This window comes from Podarcis cretensis (assembly GCF_951804945.1).
Source record: "Podarcis cretensis genome assembly, chromosome: Z".
Classification (NCBI taxonomy): domain Eukaryota; kingdom Metazoa; phylum Chordata; class Lepidosauria; order Squamata; family Lacertidae; genus Podarcis; species Podarcis cretensis.
Window position 1 is genome coordinate 47,645,767 of NC_137184.1, and position 14,332 is coordinate 47,660,098.

A 14,332-nucleotide genomic window follows, 5' to 3' on the forward strand; every position below is an offset into this window, starting at 1 on the left:
TACCAGATGTTGTTGAACTAAAACTTCCATCATCCTTGACCATTGGCAATGCTTGCTGCGGCTGAGTTGTAATTCAGCAACATCTGGAAGGCCAGAGGCTCACCACCTGTGATATAAGGTCTCAGTTTCAGCTTATTCCCTTCTGGAGCAATTCAAGAGGTCACATAGAATCATAGAATCCTAAAATCTTAGAGCTGGGACTCCGAGGGTTATCTAGTCCAACCACCTGCAATACAGGAATCTCATCTAGATCATACATGACAGATGGCTGGGCAATCTCTGCTTGAAAACCTCCAGTGAAGGAGAGTCCACAACCTCTTGAGGGAGACCATTCCACTGTTGAACAGCTCTTGCTGTCAGAAAGTTCTTCCTGATGTTTAGTTGGAATCTCCTTTCTTGTAACTTGAAGCCATTGGTTCATATGCTCTGAAGCTTCAGAAAACAAGCTTGCTCCATCTTCCAATATTTGAACCGAGTGCCAGCGCCGGCAACAGCTTCCAACCACTCTCCCCATTCAGGGCAGTAGGCACCCACAAATAAGCTTCCAATTTTAAAGGTGTGGCTTATTTGCAGGTACGTCTTATATTTGGACCAACACAGTACCTCTCCTGTAATACCACATACACCCTTTGTATATTACGATTGCATGATATCACAATTTTATAATATCATGATTTTGTGATACGATATCATGAAATCATATCACACAATCATGATATCATATAATCATGAAATCATGATACCACACTATGATACCATAGAATCATGATTTCACAAATCATGGTACCACACAATCATGAAATCATGATATATTGATATCACACTCTGATTCCATAAAACCATGATACCACACAACCGTAGTGCAAAATCAAGATATCATGATCTCATGATTGTGTGGTATCATGATTTCATGAAATCATAGTGTGATATCAATATATCATGATTTTATGATTGTGTGGTACCATGCTTTCATGATTCATAGAATAATAGAATCACAGAATTGTAGAGTTGGAAGGGACCCCAAGGGTCATCTAGTCCAACGTCCTGCAATGCAGAAATCTCAGCTAAAGCATCCATGACAGGTGGCCATCCAACTTCTGCTTAAAAACTTCCAGTGAAGTCCACAACTTCCTGAGGGAGACCATTCCACTGTTGAACAGTTCTTACTGTCAGAAAGGTCTTCATGATGCTTAGTTGGAATCTCCTTTCTTGTAACTTGAAGCCATTGGTTCATATGCTCTGAAGCTTCAGAAAACAAGCTTGCTCCATCTTCCAATATTTGAAGATGGCTATCATATCTCCTCTCAGTCTACTCTTTTCCAGGCTAAGCATACCCAACTCCCTCAGCCTTTCCTCATAAAGTTTGGTTTCCAGACCCTTGCTCATACTGGTTATTCTCTGTATACGTTCCAGCTTGTCAACAGTCTTCTTAAATTGTGGTTCCCAGAACTGGACACAGGACTAGGTCAGACCACATAGGTGTGGTCTGACCAAGACAGAATAGAGCAGGACTATTACTTCCCTTGACCTGGACACTGTATTTTTGTTGATGCAGCCTAGAATAGCATTAGCTGTTTTTGCTGCTGCATCACACTGTTGAAATGTTAAATTTGTGGACTGCTAATACCCCCTAGATCCTTTTCATGTGCACTCATGACAATCCAAGTACTTCCCATTTTATATTTGTGCTGCTGGTACTTCCTTTGTTAGTGCAGAACCTTACATTTGTCCCTAGCGAAATTAATTTTGCTAGTTTCAGTCTGGTTTCTAAGTGCCCTGTGTCCAATCTGAACACTGTCCCAGTCTTACACCCCAGTCAGTCTTTTTCTTGCTTCACTGCACTGAACACTGCACTGTGGAACAGGACAGACTTTTATCCAGATCCCTTTTTAAAAAATTACATGTGTGCATGCACAGATCCAGGGGAGAGAAGTGAGCAGACTGGGTGGCTCTCACAGCACTTGCTCAGAAATTCCAAACTTGCCTAAGGACTAAAAAGGTGACCCTTTCTGTACACTCTCCTTTGTTTAAAATTGCAGTGGGTATAACAGCACAGAGAAGTTGGTTGTGTTTAGTGCAGTTCCTTTCTATAGCTTCAGGCTGGGATGACTTGCAATCGGTGTCGATGAGCTGCTGTGAAAGATTTGGTTTCCTGAGCCAATTGAAAGTGTATTTTGCACAAAAGCAGGATCCATTTTAGTAAAGTTGCTGAGCCAGTCGTTCTTTCATGTATGAGCCATCAGGGTATTCAAGGGACATTTCCCAAACTGACAATTACTGGCTGGCTCAGGTTAATGAGTTTGCTTCCAATGTCTCAATGACTAGGCGTATTGTGCATAATCCTGCTTGATTCTTAAAGCCATTCGGCAGCATATGTTCCATGCAACATAATATGAGAAAGAACACCAATGAGAAGGATGTCCAGGTGGGAAATGGACACCTGCCCACAGCAGGACTGTTGAAGCTGGAGGTGGGTTGAAGTCCAGGTAGGCAATGCTAGGGTAGAGGGACTGATGGTCTGTCTTGGAAGAAGACAGCTTCCTGTGAAACTGCTTTTGAGTGGAACACCAGGAAGAATTTGATCACGTCTGAGTGAAGATTTTGTGTGGTTGTTGGAGGGGGCATACAAGATTGGGTTTTTGTGTCAATTTTGGCTCATGGGCCCCCAGGTGCTTTTCATTTGGCTTAACTGGGCTGCCATCATAGGACCACAGGAAGCTACCTTCCACCAAGTCATACCTTCACTACATCTATCTCAGGATTGTCTACACTGCCTGGCAGCAACTCTCCTGGGTTTCAGACACAGCACATCAGAGTTGGGAACTGAACCTAGGACATTCTGCATGCAAAGCAGGTGTTCCACACTGACTGGCAGCAGCTCTCCAGGGCCTCAGATCAGGGGTCTCTCTCAGCCCTTTTGGGGATTGAACCTGGTTCTTTTTGCATGCAAATCAGGTGCTCTACCACTGAGCTACATCCCTTGTCCTTTACTTTCAAGTGGTGAGATGTTGAGTTTTTTTAAATTTTTGCTTGCTTGCTTACTTACTGAACTTTCATGTATAAAAACCACAATGTGGAATTAAAACTAAAAACACAATATTATAGTAAAAGCAACTGAAATTTTCAAATGCCTCGGGAAAAGCTGCTTGGCATAGAATCTCAAGATTATAACGCTTGTCTGAATAAAACTGTTTTCAGAAGATATGTAAAAATGAGTACGGATGGCTCCTGCAAAACTTCCATTGGCAAAGAGTTCCACAGGGCAAGGCTTGCCTTGCTAAAGGTAAAACCCAGCCCAATGTCAGGGGCATGTTGGACCACCAAAAGTGCCCCATCCAAGGACCTCTGTGGTTTAGGTAGCACATAAAGGCAATATTTGAGAAATGTGTGTGTATGTGTGTCCATGGGTTCATGCAGCCTTTGGAAAGAAGTCACCTTTATTTCAAAATTCCTGGAATCAGAATTCCTAACACGGGGTCCTTGGCCACCCCTCTGTAGCACATTTCAGTTCTGGCATCTAATCTGCAAAAGACACATTGCAAGGTGGCTGTGGCATTTCAACAGACTCTGCTTTTGTTTCTTTGACATGCCCATGAATTATGAAACAGCTTTGCTTGTTACTCCCTTGGAGAAAACAAAGCTGGCAGGAACTCCTTTCAAGCTGGGAATTAAATTGTAGGTTGCAAAAAGCCAAAAACACCAAAGAAAGTACTTTTGCTAAACCTAATAAAAGCAGGTGCTCAGTCTCACTCACTACTGGCTGGGGACATGGAATTAAATTGATTAAGGCACTTCCGCAACAAACCCTGAGTACTAAGGAAGTGTGATGGGGGATGCAGAACCTTGGGTCAAATGCAGCCTTCCTCGCCCTTTTAACTAGAATAGTTTGGCTGGATAGAGAAAAGTGCATGTAGAAACCTCTAACACTTGCAATGCTAAAATACATTCTGGGCCTCGCTGCTGGTTGAAGAATTCAGACTCAGGCTTCTGTTTCTGCCAGCTTCTTTAATGCATAAATCTAAGTGATACATAGACAAAGGTTGAAGGTGCAGCAGGTGAATTTCATGGCTAAGCATGAGCTAAGGCCTTGACCCAACAAACCCCATGGCCCCTACCTCTTCCTGTTCAAGCATGGGGTAAGCACAAGTTTTAGTGTGGCAGATGAGGGGCATCTCCGGGCAAGCAAATGGGCTCTTCTATGAGTGGGCTGGGCCTGTGTGGTTTGTTCACACCAAAAATGGCACCTCCATGTCCTTTTTGATGGACATTCTGGCTCAGTATCTGACTCCTTACTTGCAGGTGGGACTGGAAGCAGTGACTCTTTAGGAGGTGCCTGACTACAGGCAACCAACATAGGGGTGGGATCCCTCTCTGACAATCTGCTTGAACTTTCCTCAGTTTCCAGCTCCTGACTCCCTTGGTCGCTGGCCCTCTCCTTCCTCCAGATCAAACATTTTGTGAGGCCCCAGTTTCACCTCCTTCATCCTGCACATGCCATCCCCCTCCACTGGGGCATCTAGCTCCAATTCACTGGTCTCTCCTCTCCTCTCTTTGGGATTTTCTCATCCCGTCTGTGAGATCTACATGGGGCAGCCTACTGAAGAAAGGCAAGATTCACACTTGTTGTCCATGACCACCACTGGCATGAAGCCCCAGGAAATTTGCTCAGGAGTGAACCCAGGGCTAAGATAAGGTTCCCCGCTTCTTATGTGGGAGGCTGTGACAGTTTCAAGTCTCTCTTGATAATTTGTTGCTGTTGTTTCAAAAATGTTCTGCTTTTGAACTTCTAGCTGAATATTCTGTGGGCTATGTGACTTATTATGATTCCAGCCTGTCAATTTGTTTTAAAACCTAATTCCTAGTCCCTTCAGTTTGTGGTCATTTGTCACTTGAAAAATAGAACTGTTTGAGAGTGAGATTTCAAATAAGCTTCATGGGAAAAGTCAAAGCTGCAGCAAGCACCCCCAGAAATGTTATAGAGCATCCAGAATCCCAGACAGGAGTCATAATGTATCACTATTGATCCATGGCAGTGCTGAGCTTTGGAGTCTTTGTCATGTTGGCTCTACCAGAAAAGTCATTCAGAAACCTTCCAAATAAATCTCTCCTGGAGATATATTTTTAAAAGGTAAAGAAAAAGCTATGATGAAATCTGGAGTGCCTTTCCTTCAGAGAAAATGTGTGGCGCACCATTGGTCTCTGCACTTCTCAACACAGCAGGTTGCTGGCTAAGTGAGGAGGGAGGGGTGAGACATGGAGAACCTGGCATGGCGCATGGTGGTGGAGTGAATCCAATGCTCATCTGCCTCCATGGGCTGAAGTACATCAAGCTCCCCATGTGTCACCCTTCCTCTCTTCCTCTTAGTAAGTGACAGTGATCTATTGTCTTGAGAAGCCAGAAGAGCAACAGTACCCTTGCGTCACATGCACTGCCTGCTACTGAGGATTCCTCTAGTGCTTCTCAGTGAATGAACTGGGGTTTAAGTGCTCAGGTGGCCCTTAAGTATCCTGGACCTAGGTTATCAAAGGCTTTGCAAATCGACACAAGGACCTTAAACCTAGCTCAGCAGAAGATGGGCAATCAGTGCAGTTGCTTTAATTATGGTGTTACATGTTGTTGGCTATCAGGCCTCTCTGGCATTTTGACTGCCACATGCCGCAGTGTCTGCAGCTTTTCGACCAGGATCAAGGGCAGCCTCACACAGAGAGCATGACAATGAGCTAAGAGATGAAGCACTGAAGACTGAGGGAAAGAAAATTTACAGAGGCAGCTTTTTCATGTAAGAGTGAAGCCATATCCTTCTTTTCCCAATTGTTTGATCACCAGAGCTAGAGAAAGGGCACATGGCAGTTTCTGGTCTGAGATTACAGAGATATTGTCTCCATCAAGGGTACAAAAAAAGAGGCTTGAATACCCCTGGCTAGAAGACAGCTTTCCTACCCACCCAGCAGGAGGACAACATGTTCCAAGCTGGGTCATTTCCTGCTGCTACTCCTGCTGATTGGCTAGGCAGGGTCACAGGTACCCATAGAGGGCCGTTCCATAAATCAAGAGGGAATTGACAAGGACCCTTCTGCTGTTATGTGTTTGATTGGTGAAGTGGAAAAAAAATTCATTAACTTCTTCTCCCTTAAATGTATGGCATTCTGTTGTGCCAGCCCATTTGTCACATTGGAGCCTTATAATGAAGAGGGAGGCAGAACAATCCAAAGGGCTGCTCATCCATCTTGGCCTTGCTCCCCTCCCCTTTCAAATTTAATAGACAATCACAGTTTCATCAAGCACCTTTATAACTAGTAAAGCAATTCCTTCTCCTATTGTGAGAGGAAGTTGGGAGAGCAGGTTGCGGGGTGGGGTGGGGTGACTTTAGACACGTTGTTGTAGTTTAGACATGTTCTCCTCTTGGTGACCCCCTGGACCAGAGAAAGCCAGGCACACCTGTCTTCCACTGCTTCCCGTAGCTTGGTCAAACTCATGTTGGTAGCTTTGAGAACACTGTCTAATAATAATAATAATAATAATAATAATAATAATAGTAATAATAATAAAATTTATTTATATCCTGCCCTCCCCAGCCGAAGCTGGGCTCAGGGCAGCTAACAACAATAAAATAGTACAATATTCTAAAATCATTTCATTATAAAATTAATTCAACTCAAAATGATGGCAACCATTAGGCTAAAGTTCTGTGAAGATTGCCAAAGGAGGGAGTCAAGCTGTGCCCTGACCAAAGGCCTGGTGGAACAGCTCTGCTTTGCAGGCCCTGCGGAAAGATGGTTTAAGGCCACCATCAGACAACTGTTTCAAGCTGGAGCCCTTGAGGATGTACTTAGCCAAGCACGGAATGAGTCCAGGCAAGGTTTTAGTAATCAGGACCATGGTTAGCTCATTGTTCCAGTCGGTTATAATATAAGGTCATGCAGAATGGAAGGCAAACTGACAAAGAAATGTGCTGAAACATTTCTCCAGAAATAGCCTGAACCCAGTTAGGAGTGTAGAAAGCAAAGTATGTATACCAAACTGCCACAGAGGAATTTTTTTATTAGGATAATAATTTAACCCAACTGGGTTAAAATTACTGCAGGACCATTTACATGGTTTAGAAAGAGGTAGATTCACACCGAAGTCTGTCTAGGACAGGGGTCAGCAACCTTCTTCAGCCGTGGGCCGGTCCACCATACCTCAGACCATGTGGTGGGCCAGACTATATTTTGGTGGGGAAAAGGAACAAATTCCTATGCCCCACAAATAACCCAGAGAACCATTTTAAATAAAAGCACACATTCTACTCATGTAAAAACACCAGGCAGGCCCCACAAATATTCTTCCCTGGTAGAGTTTGCTTTTTTGCTATTTTGAGGTTCACCTCAGGTCCCAAAATGTCTTGGGCTAATTCTGTGCTGGGGATAAGTCCTCTGAGTGGTGGGGTGGAGGGACATAAAAGGAAAAGCTGAAATGTCCGTTCAGAATTTTGAGGAAGTCCCATGGGTGCCAGTCACAAAATGGCTGCTGTGGGGTGTGTGTGGCATAGCACATAATGGCTGCCACAGCTAAAGGAATGGGAAAAGATGGAGGGATACAAAATGCTGTGAGCAGCCTCCCCCTCATCCTTTGGATTGTGGATATTTGATGGGATATTTACTGAGAATGTTCATGATTTCTATAGGAGATACTGGAAAGCTCCATGCTGGTTGATGATCCCTCATTAAGAGCGTTCTGTTGTGAATACATGCTAAAAAGCATAGCCAGTGCTTTTCTTCCTTGAATAATTTTGGGGGGTGGATATGAAATGTTTTACAATTAGCTCTTTTCTTTCTCTGTGCATTGACAGGTATTGTTTGGTCACAGCAATTAATTCCTAATTGCTTTTATTCGCATGAACACTTGTTGAACATCATAGTGGTTCCTTTCTGTCTCAGCTGGTACCAGAGCTAATTCCCCCCTCCTTTTGGCTATTGTCTCTAGGAAAGACCATCAAGGAAAGGGAAGGGGGGGGGAAAACAACAACTCAAAACCCTAAAATTGAGCATACAGACACCATTGTGTGTGAAAGTTTTCTTTTCCAGACTTCTGCATACCCATAGTCCCATTTCCTAGAGCATTGTTTCATAGGTCTTAGACGTGAGGTGTTTTCAGATAGGAAGATATTTGCTTTAGGACTTTAATATCATCATCTGGCATGAGAGAACATCTCTCTGAGAGGCTATTGGGAAGGCAGGCAGTGGCTTTTTCAAGCCTTGGCTATGGCACCTGTCAGTCAGAGATGATGTGGCCACTGTGCTCCATGCTCTTGTAAGTTCCAGATTGGATCATTGCAATGTCCTCTAGGTGCGGCTGCCATTGAAGACAACTTAGAAATTTCAATTGCTCCAAAACACAGCAGCCACAACTCACATGGCCCCCTTTTAAAAATAGCCACACTAGTGTTTAAAGCCCTAGATGACTCAGGCCCCAAATACCTGGAAGACTGCCTCCATCCCTACAGACATTATTGAGTGCTAAAATCAGCAGAGGGGGCCTCTTGGTAGCTCCTCTATCCTCAGAGACTCAGGGCATGGTGGCCTAGGAGAGGGCATTCTCTATGGCAGCTCCTAAATTGTGGAACTCCTTCCCCGTAGTGGTACATCAGACACCTTCATTGTACAGGTTCAAGTGAATGCTGAAGCTGCACCTGTTTACTCTGGCTTTTGATACTTGAGGTGTATGTTTTTAGCACCCACCTTATTTCTGTGATTGTACGTTGTTTTAAATTGTTTTTATTATTGTAATAAGTATTGCAATAATTTTATTATTTATACCCCACCCACCTGGCTGGGTTGCCCCAACCGCTCTGGGTGGCTTACAACTATATAAAAGATAATTAAGCATCAAGCATTAAAAACTTCCCAATACTGGGTTGCCTTCAGATGTCTTCTAAAAGTTTTATAGTTCTTTAGGGAAGTTTTTAATATTTGATGTCTTATCGTGCTTTTATATTCTGCTGGGAGCTGCCCAGAGATGGGTGGGGTAATAATAATAATAATAATAATAATAATAATAATAATAATAATATAATTATTAATATCATTGACATCTGAAGGGAGGGTGTTCCATAGATAGGGTGCCACTACCAAGAAGGCCCTCTGCCTGGTTGTGTTTTAATTTTGCTTTAATGTTGGAAGCCATCCTGGGATCTTGGAGTGAAGGGAAGGTTCATCATCATCATCTACTTTGAATGCAGAATGCCCCAGACTCCATCTCTGGCATCTCTAGGTAGGGCTGGGAAATATCTTTGCCATGCCCTCCAGATGTTGTTGGGCTCCAACTCCCATCAGCCCCACCCAGCATGGTCAATGGTGAGGTCCAATACGGTGGAGAGCTCCACCTCAGCTACTCCTGGTGCAGAACATTCTGAGCTAGATGGCATAACAGCTTCCTGTGCTGAAGAAGGCAATGCCTAATCAGATTTCCAAGCCAAGAACAAACATTTTGATGGCAGTGTGCTTAAGCCGAATACAGACTTGGATTCAAACCATGCTACAGCTGTGGATTCTGGGATCCTTCAAAAATTATGGGGTGACTGCACAGGATGTACAGCCTTAAGTCTGATGCAGCCAAACACCCCTTTCTCACTGCATGCTCATATGTTGTTTATGCCACAGTCAAACATACATACTCCCTGCTCTGAATCCACACTCAGATGAACAGATCCTTGTCATTCACAGTTTGGGCATATCTTACAGTATTTACAGTGTTTAGAGTGTGTTAGGATCATCTGCCTTCTGTGTTGTTTCCCAGATGGTGATCTCAGTCACATATGCTTTTAGCCAAAGTGAGGGGAGATCTAGGCAACCCAACAAGGCAAATTTTCAGTATACAGTAAGGCAAGGCAACCTACAAGTACCTTGGATAGCTCCAGGTTCTGCTGAGCTGGAGATAAACATAGAATCATAGAATTGTAAAACTGGAAGGGCCCCCAAGGATGATCTAGTTCAACTCACTGCAGTGCAGGAATATTTTGTCCAACATGGGTCTTGAACCCACAACCCTGAGATTAAGATTTGCATGGTCTATCAACCGAGCAATAGCAGCAGACAAGCCCAGACTGAGTGGTTAGCTCTGCCTCTTCTGGAAGCAGCATTTTCTAGTTAAAGAAGATCTGACTGCTTCAGTAGCAATTTCCTCCTTCAATATGGATGGGGCTGTGGTCCGACTGTGGCTTCCAGATAAGAACCCTAACATTTAAAGGACAGTAGCACAAGCTCCTCAGCCTCTAGAGGTGGTAGCAAGATGGCTATGGAACTTGCTTCCACCAGAGACAGTGATGGCCACCAACTTGCATAGCTTTAAAAGAGGACTGGACAGATTCATGGAGACAGCAGTCAATGGCTGCACGATGGTTTTGCTCTGCCTTCATGGTCAAAGGAAGCAATGCTTCTCAACAGCTGTTGCTGAGGACCACAAAAGGGGAGAATGCTCTTCTGCTTCGTGGGCTTCCCTTGGGCCTGATACAGCAAGCTCCTCTTATATCCTTATGATGCAGAAGCGCTTCTGGGAAAACAAGATATATGCAATTATATGTCTCCAATTCATATAATATGCCATGGCAGAGTACAGCAGTATATACAACAACATGTAGAACACCATAAAAACAATGCAAAATGATTAAAAGACTTTAAACAAACAAAATTTATATCCTGCTTGATTCTAGTAAAACTAAGACACCACGTTGGAGGGCACCTATGAAAAGGATCATAGAATCATAGAATCATAGAGTTGGAAGAGACCACAAGGGCCATCGAGTCCAACCCCCTGCCAAGCAGGAAACACCATCAGAGACTCCTGACATATGGTTGTCAAGCCTCTGCTTAAAGACCTCCAAAGAAGGAGACTCCACCACACTCCTTGGCAGCAAATTCCACTGTCGAACAGCTCTTACTGTCAGGAAGTTCTTCCTAATGTTTAGGTGGAATCTTCTTTCTTGTAGTTTGGAGCCATTGCTCCGTGTCCGCTTCTCTGGAGCAGCAGAAAACAACCTTTCTCCCTCCTCTATGTGACATCCTTTTATATATTTGAACATGGCTATTATATCACCACTTAACCTCCTCTTCTCCAAGCTAAACATGCCCAGCTCCCTTAGCCGTTCCTCATAAGGCATCGTTTCCAGGCCTTTGACCATTTTGGTTGCCCTCCTCTGGACACGTTCCAGTTTGTCAGTGTCCTTCTTGAACTGTGGTGCCCAGAACTGGACACAGTACTCCAGGTGAGGTCTGACCAGAGCAAAATACAGTGGCACTATTACTTCCCTTGATCTAGATGCTATACTCCTATTGATGCAGCCCAGAATTGCATTGGCTTTTTTAGCTGCCGCGTCACACTGTTGGCTCATGTCAAGTTTGTGGTCAACCAAGACTCCTAGATCATTTTCACATGTACTGCTCTCAAGCCAGGTGTCACCCATCTTGTATTTGTGCCTCTCATTTTTTTTGCCCAAGTGCAGTACTTTATATTTCTCCCTGTTAAAATTCATCTTGTTTGTTTTGGCCCAGTTCTCTAATCTGTTAAGGTCATTTTGAAGTGTGATCCTGTCCTCTGGGGTGTTAGCCACCCCTCCCAGTTTGGTGTCATCTGCAAATTTGATGCCCTTGAGTCCATCATCCAAGTCGTTGATAAAGATGTTGAATAAGACCGGGCCCAAGACAGAACCCTGTGGCACCCCACTAGTCACTCTTCTCCAGGATGAAGAGGAACCATTGATGATCACCCTTTGGGTTCTGTCAGTCAGCCAGTTACAAATCCACTGAGTGGTAGCATAGTCAAGACCGCATTTTACCAGCTTCTTTACAAGAATATCATGGGGCACCTTGTCAAATGCCTTGCTGAAATCAAGGTAGGCTACATCCACTGCATTCCCTTCATCTACCAGGGTTGTAATTCTGTCAAAAAACGAGATCAGGTTAGTCTGACATGACTTATTTTTCAGAAATCCATGCTGACTATTGGTGATCACAGTATTCCTTTCTAGGTGCTCACAGACTGTTTGCTTAATGAGCTGCTCCAGAATCTTCCCTGGTATTGATGTCAGACTGACTGATAAGTATCTCCCATGTGTTGCTGTTGCAGCTTATTGCCAAATGATGCCACATCCCTTTAAATATATTTGACTTTTATAGGGAGAATGTAGCAATGATCTGCAGTGTAAATCGATTCCTACTGAAGATGCTGGCAAGTTGGGTTGTTTGTCAATGAATTGATGGCCCCTAACGCAATCAAGTCCTTGATCTCAGCTGCTCATCCTTAATACAATCCATTTTTCCTACTGCTTTTTACAAATGCTGACCTTCTTGCTGGATTTAACACTTTTACAAAAAAGATGGAGAGGTATTGATTTTCGAAAGCTTGTTGATTAACAGCAAGGTTTGCCTCTCTTCTGAGGTATATAAACTTCTCCCTCTAGTGTTCTCATAAGATACCAGGGTGATGTACAACAGAATAAAAAATACATCCGGCTGCTCAAATTTTTGTTTAAACTACTGCGTAAGTCTATCATCTCTCTCTCTCTCTCTCTCTCTCTCTCTCTCTCTCTCTCTCTCATATCTATTTCTATCTATATCTATATCTATCTATCTATCTATCTATCTATCTATCTATCTATCTATCTATCATCATCTATCTATCATCTATCTATCTATCATCTATATCTATCCATATCTATATCTATCTATCATCTATCTATCTATCTATCTATCTATCTATCTATCTATCTATCTATCATCTATCTATCTATCTATCTATCTATCTATCTATCATCTATCTATCTATCTATCTATCTATCTATCTATCTATCTATCATCTATCTATCTATCATCTATCATCTATCTATCTATATCTATCTATATCTATCTATCTATCTATCTATCTATCTATCTAATCTATCATCTATCTATCATCTATCTCTATCTATCTTCTTCAAGAGAAGCTTCGGAGTCTGCTGCATCTCTGCTGGAAGTGTGTTCCACAACACCTAATTTCTGGTTGGGGTGAGTTGCAGCTGTGTAACATGGGGGACAATTGACAGAGCCCCTCCGTATAATTTCAGTGGTTGGGCTGTGCCATGAATCCTGTGGATATGTCCTGGAGGGGGTGGTCAGATCAGGATGATGGTTGGGAGGAGCTTGAAGAACATCCCAGTGGATTGGGATGGGTCTCATCAAGTCCCTAGGAAGGTCTAGTTGACTGAGGGGGGAGGGAGGGCATATGCACAGTTGGATGCTGGGGAAGGGGTCCATCCTTATGCTACCAGATGCCTCTAATCAGCCCTTTCCTGTGCCGGTACCACCTCTGGCACCCCTCTTCTGTCAGTGAGCTTGCACCCTCAAAGGAGGTGTTGAATAACAAGTCCAGCTCTGAATCGCAGGAGATGACAGTGCTTTTGTGCTCAGGTCCTGTTCTTGGGCTTCCCTTGGGGGCATCTGAACGGCTACTTTGAAAATAGTATGCTGGACCAGATGAGCCTTTGGCTCGTATAAGCAGGCTCTTATATTTGTATGATGCAGAAGGGCTTCTGGGAAAGCAGGGTTGGCTGGGGTTTACATATTTATAAAAGCAATTATATGCCTGCAATTCATGTAATATACCGTGGCGGTGTGCAACAGTATCTACAACAACATGTAAAACACCATAACAACAGTACAAAATTATTTCTTAAAGTTTTGTTTTTTAAAAAAATACTGTTTGACTGTAGTAAAACTTCTAAGCAGTTACAAGCAACATTTAACTTACCAATAACAAGAGTTTTATGCTCTTTATACAGTAGACATGCAGCTGAATGATTATGTGTTTATTGACTGGATAACTGACTGGCATTAGCCGCAGCATGGAGGCTGTGAGCTGTTCATCTGGCCTTTCTCAACAGCTGCTGCAATTCCTCCTCCTCTTGAGGAAGCTAGCATTTTCCCACTTTTTGGCAGGCAGAGGGAAGCCTTCCCCATCCCACCTAATGTCTAATGACTGGTTGAGAATACACCTGGGCTCAATCTACTAAGGGAGTGAGGGATATAACAAGATCTGGGCTGACAGGTAGTACCCCTTTGGAGCAGTTTCAAGGGAAGGCAAGGGCAAGGGCCACCTCAATAACACCATCTCTGGGGATGACCTTCCCTAATTGTTTAAAAGGTTTTTAATTGTTTTAAGAGAGAGACATGCTGTCGCCAACCTTCTGGATGCTTATACTGAGTCAGACCATGGGTCCAACCAGCTGAGTATTGTCTATGCAACTGGGACCTTCTGTTTGCAAAGCTGATGCTCTACCACTGAGTTATGGCCCATCCCATTAACAATGTCCTTCAGGGT